Source organism: Eleutherodactylus coqui, chromosome 1 (assembly GCF_035609145.1).
Source record: "Eleutherodactylus coqui strain aEleCoq1 chromosome 1, aEleCoq1.hap1, whole genome shotgun sequence".
NCBI classification, from domain to species: domain Eukaryota; kingdom Metazoa; phylum Chordata; class Amphibia; order Anura; family Eleutherodactylidae; genus Eleutherodactylus; species Eleutherodactylus coqui.
The window spans coordinates 411,858,235-411,867,636 of NC_089837.1; the positions used below are offsets into that span (position 1 = coordinate 411,858,235).

The 9,402-nt window shown below is 41.9% G+C and overlaps 1 protein-coding gene across 1 annotated transcript in view; it reads right to left on the minus strand.

Moving 5' to 3' along the window:
• The window catches only part of SCEL (sciellin), a 70,907-nt gene extending 61,748 nt beyond the window's left edge, over positions 1 to 9,159 (minus strand). Inside the window, exon 1 of the mRNA XM_066580818.1 lies at positions 9,042 to 9,159. The gene's annotated coding sequence lies outside the window, so the exon portion shown is untranslated. The remainder of the gene's footprint in view (positions 1 to 9,041) is intronic.
• Between the last annotated feature and the right edge of the window lie 243 nt (positions 9,160 to 9,402).

The following is a 9,402-nucleotide window of genomic DNA, read 5'->3' on the forward strand; positions in this document are numbered from 1 at the left end:
GAAAAAGGCGCTTGTGGGAAAGAGCCCTGAGGGAGACAGCACCTGGCTATTTTTTTGTTAGCCCCACAGACATCGAATACAGCTGCAGCATGCATGCTTGACGGCTGCATGATTCAAAGTATCCTCATAGTAGTCCACCAGTGAGGAGTAAAGTGAAATTGGGACACCTGTTCTAGTAATTGGTGAGGTCTCAGTAGTTGGGCTTCAAGCAATCATACATTTATTAGCTATCCTGTGGCTGGATGATAAATGTTATTTGTTGGAAAACTACTTTAATATTGGACAACCCAATATTGTGAACGCTACTGCTTGAATTCTATTCTGACCAAGAACCCCAGCATTTAAGGATGATTTCCATGCTCCACTTCCTCTGACATGCCTATTGTAAGGGTTTGATTAGTGCAATACCTTTCTGAGTATTTGAGTGTTCCATATTTTACTGCCTACTATACTTTACAGCATAATGTTTTTTGTCTTTCTGCTTATGTACATGCTGTTCTTGAGGATTATCAGTACCTTGACACCTTGCTGCCTTTCCTATTGGGATTCTTATTTCTTACACATTGTTTTTGCACGATCACCATTCTGTTATAAAGAAAAGCAGAGATCACAGAAATCCACCACTCAAACATATATGGCATATTCTATTGATATGTCCCAAATGTTTGTAGTGGGGATTGAGAAGTTAACTAAATTAGGCTGCATTCCCGCAGTGTTTAACCCTCTTTTGGGATTTTCTGTCACAAAGTTCTGTCTGAATTGTTGAAAACAGTACTCAGGTGGAACCCTGGATGGAATAATTGGTCTCTGTTTGATTAATTAAATTCAAAGTTTGCACCTTTGGTTTTTCTTTGATTAATCAATATCAATGGTTCTGTTCAGGGTTCCATCAGAGGGACCTTTTACATGCGGTGCAATAGACTGCCCGATGCACCACAAGCTGCAGTAAATTCCACACCAAAGTCTGCAGGCTACCTTTGGATTCTGATGTGGAACTGAAAATGGCTTAAAACCTGCCTGCAATTCTGCATCAAAATCCGCAGTTAGACCTGCAGATTTCGACATGGAACTCTGCAGCTTCAGGTTTGGCTGCGTCCTTTGGTGTAATATCACCCTATGTGAAAAGTCCCTAAATACTGTTTTTAGCAATTCAGGTGGAACCTTAAGAAGGTAAGAAACAGCAGAGGATTACACTCTGTATGCATGTAGCCTTAGTTACCAAACAAACCAAATACTTGCAGCTGTTGAGGTTACTCCTTTATCAAGCATTGCAGTATACTAGTGTATGTTATGGAACATAATGCACTCGTTTACATCAACATAAAGCAAGATGGAATGAAAAATGCGCACAGAACTCATACAAAACTGTTAACATATGAAAAGGCTTCAGTTCATGAATATTTCTTTTTCATATCCAAATGTGATAAATGGAAATTTCCATGTTAAGTTAAAGATCTCTGGTGGCATTAACTGATGCTCTAATTGGCAAAAGCTCTAAATTAGAGATCTGAAAGTCATGTCGATGAGTCCAGGGTTGTCAGCTCCGAATTGTACTTTGTTAAAATGATGGGTGTGTGAAATAGGCTTGTCTCTGCTTAAAAAAGCAATCGCAACTGTTGCATCAAGTTTCCTGTTATAGATCTTTGCTCTTTGTTGCATTTCAAGATGGACTGGTTACACATAATGTAAGATATTGGTAAGCAGGGTAGATGAGAGATACTGTACGTCTCAATTATCTTTTTATTGTGCAACTTCTGAGTAATAAAATAACTCAGTTATTTTCATGAAGGACTACTAAACAATGCTTGTTACTATGTAAAGTTCAACCCAACACATTAATTAAAATAAATACTGATAATAGTGCTGTCAAATAGAAACTGGTTATTTAAGTAAGACAACCCTTTTCCATACGCCCTATTATATAGATATTGGCATATTACATGGACGTGAGATAGAGGGTTCGCAATACTGAATGACTCTTGGTCTGGCACAGTTGGCTAATAATTTGCATTGCTTGCAACTAATATTACATTTTTATGGCATAATTCTAAAGAAGAGTTGGTGAGATGTCAAGAACGTCCCCAAAATTATAAAATACTTAAAGACTATGGAAACCTTTGTGCATAAAAAAAACCAATACACACATCTTACCAAGTCCTTGCAGAAAAAAGATTATGCAAGTATCGTTTTTTTTTTGCATTGAGTTTTCCTTATCATGCATTTAGAAAGTCTCATACTTTGTTTCTAAGCTCCCCCATATTTAAGTTTCTGGCTTGGAAGTGATCCCAGCACTAATAAGTTGGTCTTTCATGAAGATGTACAAGCTCAGCTCCCTCTGCCCTCTCCTCTTTCAGAGATTGAGTAGCATAACCATGCCCATTCAATACTATACAGTATCTTTCAGTCTAAATTATCTTCTCTCTGAGTAGCTGCTGTTCCATTTCCCCTTCACTGCTGATAAGAGCAGAAAATTCACCTGGAGGGAATTACAGCATTCTGTAACATTAGCTTCCCTCCACTATCCCTCAACACTGTCATATAGCCCTCTGTAATAGTTCAGCGGAAAGGCAGTGAATGCATGTTCACAACAGGAGAGCCAGCTAGAGGAGGAGCTGTCAGTTTTAGTCCTCCAGTCTGCAGTGTCTTGGAATACAATACAAGTATAGAAATCAAACAATCAGAAATTTTTAATGAAAACCATTTGCAAAAAAAGTTTTAATTTCCAAAAACACATTGATTAAAAGAAAAAAATTGCAAAGGTATTTATAGCCTTTAAGTAGTTATTAGAGATGAGCTTGATACTCGTTCGAGTATTAGGGTGTTCGAGATGCTCGTTACTCATAACGAGCACCACGCGGTGTTCGAGTCACTTTCATTTTCTTTCCTGAGAAATTTGCGCGCTTTTCTGGCCAATAGAAAGACAGGGAAGGCATTACAACTTCCCCCTGCGACGTTCAAGCCCTATACCACCCCCCTGCAGTGAGTGGCTGGCGAGATTAGGTGTCAACCGAGTATTAAAATCTGCCCCTCCCGCGGCTCGCCACAGATGCATTCTGACAGAGATCAGGGAAAGTGCTGCTGATGCTGGAGCTGCTATAGGGAAAGTGTTAGGAGTATTTTAGCTTTCAAGAACCCCAACGGTCCTTCTTAAGGCCATAGAAATCGCAGATCGCACCTCTGTGCGATCTGCGATTTCTGTTCTCTTCTCTAAATGCGCTCAATGGGGCCGGCGGCAGCAGCGCCGACCCCATTGAGAACATATAGAAGACAAATCATTCTTCTCTGCCACAGCTGTAACAGCTGTGGCAGAGAAGAACGATGTTTGCCCATTGAATTCAATGGAGCCAGCAATACAGCCGGCTCCATTGAAAGCAATGGGCTGCCGGCGATCGCAGGATGAATTGTCGGGAAGGGCTTAAATATATAAGCCCTTTCCTGCAATTCATCCAGAAATGTGTTACAATAAAAATATATACCGGCGTATAAGGCGACGGGGCGTATAAGACGACCCCCCAACTGTCACCTTATACGCCGGCAATACAGTGGAGCAAAGAATAAAAATCATTACTCACTTTTTCTGACGTTCTGCGGTGCTGCTGCAGGCTGTCGCTCCCTCCTGGTTCCCGGCAGAGCATTGATTTCTCTACGAAGGGCTTTAAATCCCCGCCTCCAGAAACACACGTGCCTTCAGCCAATCACAGCAAATGACAATGATGTCATTGAATGGCTGTGATTGGCTGTGTTTCTGGAGGCGGGGATTTCAAGCCCTGCATCCAGAAAGCAATGCTCTGCCGTGGACCAGGAGGGAGCGACAGCCTGCAGGAGCAGCGCAGAACGTCAGAAGAAGTGAGTAATGATTTTTATTCTTTGCTCCACTGTATTGCCGGCGTATAAGGTGACAGTTGGGGGGTCGTCTTATACGGCCCGTCGCCTTATACGCCGGTATATATTTTTATTGTAACACATTTTTGGATGAATTGCAGGGAAGGGCTTATATATTTAAGCCCTTCCCGACAATTCATCCCGCGCACGCCGGCAGCCCATTGCTTTAAGTGGAACCTGCTGTATTGCTGGCTCCATTGAATTCAATGGGCAAACATCGTTCTTCTCTGCTACAGCTGTTACAGCTATGGCAGAGGAGAACGATCTTTACGCTGACAGTGCGGGAAGGGGGGTGCCCACTCTTGCCGCTATTGTGGCTTAATAGTGGGACCTGGGAACTTGAGATGCAGCCCAACATGTAGCCCCTCGCCTGCCCTATCCGTTGCTGTGTCGTTCCCATCACTTTCTTGAATTGCCCCGATTTTCACAAATGAAAACCTTAGCGAGCATCGGCGATATACAAAAATGCTCGGGTCGCCCATTGACTTCAATGGGGTTCGTTACTCGAAACGAACCCTCGAGCATTGCGAAAATTTCGTCCCGAGTAACAAGCACCCGAGTATTTTGGTGCTCGCTCATCTCTAGTAGTTATTAGAGATGAGCGAGCATACTCACTAAGGGCAATTGCTTGAGCGAGCATTGCCCTTAGCGAGTACCTGCCTGCTCGAGAGAAAACAGGTGACAGGTTAGTTGCGGCAGTGAGCAGGGGGAGTGGGGGGGGGGGGGAGAGGGAGAGAGAGATCTCCGCTCCATTCCTCCCCACTCTCCCCCGCCGCTCCCTGCCCGCCGTCAGCAGCCGAACCTTTTCTCTCGAGCAGGCAGGTACTCGCTAAGGGCAATGCTCGCTCGAGCAATTGCCCTTAGCGAGTATGCTCGCTCATCACTAGTAGTTATCATACACTGTAGAAATCGGTGTTCACTGAGTTGTAATGATCTAATACTTCTCTTGACCGATATTGCCCTGGTCTAGGGAACAAGCTATCTAAAACTGATATTCTAGCATAACCCCTTCAGAAATCAACAAAATTAATTGGTATAGATGCTCGTATTAACTTTGTTGGCCAACTGGAAAAGACGCAATACATTTTCCTGAAAAGCTTATGCATATAAAACTAATCTTTAGACCTGAAAGAAGGAGGATTGGGAAAGCTTTAGTGAACATTTGGTGTTGTGTGACCAGATGTAACAATAGTCTGTCTAGCGGCTACTTATTCACTTGATATTCTCATATCCAGTGAAGGCATCTATTATATTTTACAATGTACGGATTTTATTACTGTGCCGCTTACAATTTTAGATCTACCTGTCATCAGTATTGTAGCATTATAGTAATACATCAAAAAGTTTCAGTTTAGTTTTCTCATAGAAATCCATGCACACAAGGTCTTATTTTGGCTACATCTGATAAAAACTGTTTTAACAATGCTTTTAAGTTTTATTTTTTTAAAGTGGAATTGCTGTAGTATATGAACATACCCCAGGAATACACCAAAGTTCCCACAATAAACCCAAAACACTTGTGCATTTAAGAGAATGGGGGAACATTAGCCAGTATTCCAGAGCTCCCCACCATGTTCCAACAAACATAATGTACACCAAAATATATTCTGATGAACAATAGATTGCTTGTTGACATGTTTTTACTTTAACACCCTTCAGTTTGACATCTACTAAGTGAGGATTCCCTATTGTGTTATTTATATAGCACCAAAATATTCCACAGTCCTGTATACACTCATATCTGGGACTCATAATCTAATCCTATCTTTCATGCATACACCCACATACAATTTTGCAGGAGGCTAGTTTGCATATCAGTAGGTTTTTAGCATATGGGTGGAAACTGTACCTTGGGCAGTGGCGTACCTATATGGGTCACAGGGATCACGGTTGTGATAAACACCCCATAAGCCAGGGGGGCCCAGAGCCCCCTTGACACTGTAATCTTCGTAACACTTGTCCTCCCCAATAGCCTGGCCCCACATCACATGTTCTTCCACCAGTCTATGCACTCACATCACAACTTTCCTCTCTCACTTATTCCTCTCCAGCCTCCTGTTCTCATTGTAGGGGGAAAAAGGAGGAGGAGTCAGACACTAAGCAGCACCGGATAGCAAGGGATGTTTCAATATGAGTGCAGATACTGGTGGGTGGCAGTTGTTGTGGTACGGGATAGGGCCAAGAGGGGTTTCACAGAATAAGTGTGGTGTCAGGGTTGAAAAGATCATTATAAATGTGTGCATTGAAAGCAGTGGGCATACCTGGGTCACTAAAACTGTGTGTAGGTAGTGGGTGCAATGATTGTTACTATAACTGTGCGCGTGGGGTCACTATACCGGTATGTCCACACGGTACAGAACGTGATGCAGAACGTCCACAGCACAAATTCTGCAGTGCAAATCTCACGTCAAAATTTGCACCATTTAGCGTAGATGTGGATTTAAATGACGACTTTGATGTGAAATTCCCTTCCTCATTTGAAGTGGTGGAATCCGCATCAAAAATCTGGTGCTATAATTGACGTGCTGCAAATCCAAAATCTGTTCCACAGCAAGTCAACTTCCGTTATGGATTTTTTCTGCAGTGCATGGACGCAATTTGTAAAATCTCATTCACTTTGCTGTTCCTGTAAATGCTGCAGATTTTCTGTGCAGACGGTCTGCAAAGAAAATCCATGGCAAATCCAACCTTCAGGAACATACCCTAAGTATATCTAAGCATGTGTTTTGGAGCTTGTGCCACTAATTCTTCCAGACTCTAGCAACATCTTTAGTTGTTAGTGGTGCATCAATGGTCCTGTAGAGGTTTCAGGCACTGGGTTGGAGCCTCAAGTGTAATAGCCGAAGGTCTGGAGGGAAATCAAGGATGAGCCAGGAGTCAGCAAAGGGAGATCTTGGTTTGCAGTACAAATGGATGAAGCAGGTAACGTAGTCAGATGGAAGCCAGAAATCAGTATAAGGAGGTCTAGTCACAATAGCCAAGGAGTGGGCAGGACTGAAGCTGATCAATCAATGCTGAGAAGCAGAAAAATCACGCAAGGAGTGGGTGGAAGGGCCAGGCTTTATTGGGAGTCCTAATCAGCAGCAGAGCGGGGACAGAACAGAGAGGCAGGAACTAGATCACAAGCAAGGAACCAGAAACAAGGATTCAGCAAGGGAGCTTATCCAGAGAGCTGGATAGCTCAACATGAAGAGCCGCCGGCTGGAGCACAGGAGGTCCTGGGTACAATCCCCAACAGATCCTCTTAAAAGCTGCAGCAGAAAGTTCTAGGCAGGCCCCAGCCAGAAGCCATGAAGAGCAGTGGGAGGGCTGAACTCTTGCACCCAGGCCCATAATCATTTAGCTATGCCCCTGACCTGGGGGCTCACATGCAGCAATGCCCTTGTTGCCCATTTTAATTGTGAAACCAAGATCCTAATAGTATATACCAGTGAAAATACCAGTACAAAAAAAATGTATAAAGTTTTAAGTTTTTTGAGTTACAGTAACTTAAATTAGTAAGTAGTTTACCGAAACTACTAGTCATGGCGAATGAGCTATTTGTAATCTGTTGTAAGAACACTGCCAGCTTATTAAAATTCGGAAGTAATACTGCCCCCACCATGTGCTTGGAGACTGCAAGACAATAGCGATATTGCAAATATGTTGAGATATTATTGCAATAATTCTCCCTTCTTATACATATTGCCATCACATCTATAAAATCCACACGTAATCTCTAGAAGTTAAGCCGCCAATAAATGCTGAGATCTGTAATTTTCATCAGTTGTATCTTTTTTTTTTATTATCTCACGAGTGAAACGCTGCTGAGTATGTAATTACAGCACAAACACTTCTAATAAAACGTGTCTATATAACACTAATGTGACTATTTAACAATAGATCAACCCAGTATGAACACAGCTTGAGCACTCTTGTACTGGCATGCCCCCAATAAGCTTTGACGCCACTGCCATGTCTAGCTGGGCATGCTAAACCAGACCTTTCACTGTAGATTGATTTTATGAAGCAGTACACCACCCACTGCAAAGGTATTGGTAACAATTGTGAATTATTTTACATATGCCATGGTGATGATCTTCACTAAACAACTACTGTAATAATGAATGGACTTCTTATTATCAATGCAGTAAAAAGAACAGAATTAGTAGCCTAAAATTGCACAACATAAGCAGCAATTATAAGCCTGCCTGTCAAGCCCAGCTCATCTGTTGCATCCCATCTAGTCTGACAAATATGACAATTCCAACTCCTCCGACAAGTAGAGAACAGATTTTCCTAAAAAAATTGCAATCCCTGTTTATTCATGACCACAAAAACTAACGGAACTAGTTTTTCCAGGGTGGAGTGAATCAGCCTGTATTTTTATAGGTGGCCTGCACATAGTGAAGGGGAGAACACTAATCGTATTGCGTCATTTGAGAGGCACTCAGCACATTCCCAAGGGAGATGTCACTATTACAATCACGTGTACAGAATGATTGGATCTATTATAAAAGGACATATGAGGGCTATACATCTGGAGGTGCTATGTAATTCACTTGCCATAATATAGATTTAAAAACTTATTTAACTATTAAATTAAAACAACCCCAGCTTAAACATGAATGTAGTGGCATTTGCAATGATGAGATTTAATCTTATGTTGTCCAATCCACATACAAATGAGATGCAAATATGTCCTACAAGGCACAGTACTAACCAAAAGACCTAGCCCTGGTCCTAGAACACCCACATGTAAAGCGGAGTTATGAGATGATAAAAAACAGAAACAGTTTACATGTCAAGAATTCTTTAGGTTGTACATTAAAAAAAATGAGGATATCCAAGAATATATATATATTTGCATTTGCTAAATTTCAGGGTAGTGCTGATAACATTGGTGGTAGCGTTGCTGTTACAGTCTATGATGTCATTGACAGGTTATTAGTAACAAGTTAAAAAATACTTCGATAACCTTCTGAACTCAAAAAATACTTCTATGTAAAATGAAACTAACTAAGTAATGCAGCAGACAGAGAAGCTATTATCATGTACATGTACACACGAGAAAGCAATAGTCGAGGAGACCATGATAAAGTGGATTTTCAAAATGAGAAATACAGTATGGTATATTAACAGCAAGCAACAGTGAAAAGTACAGTCTATAAACTACTCACTCTGTAGCAGGACCAGGGCTCTGGTCAAGTCGGTACAGTCGGCACCTCCCGGGTAGATATAGACAGACTCTAGTGACTGAGAGAAAGAAAACATCCGTATGACTTCTACCTGGCAGATTATGACTCACTCCTCTGGGAGGTGGGGTGTGGAAAGGGTGTCACCTGCAAATTCCTTCCACCTGCTAAGTTTGTGTGTATGTGAGTCAAAGTACTTTCACATTTTTGTCATAACTAAGTCACAGGCCAAGGACGGCGGCCTCTGGAATACGTCGTGTTTTATGATACTACATGTAACACTACAACTTTTGAAATGACATGCTAACATCACATGGACACACAACATATGCAGTGCTGGAGGGTC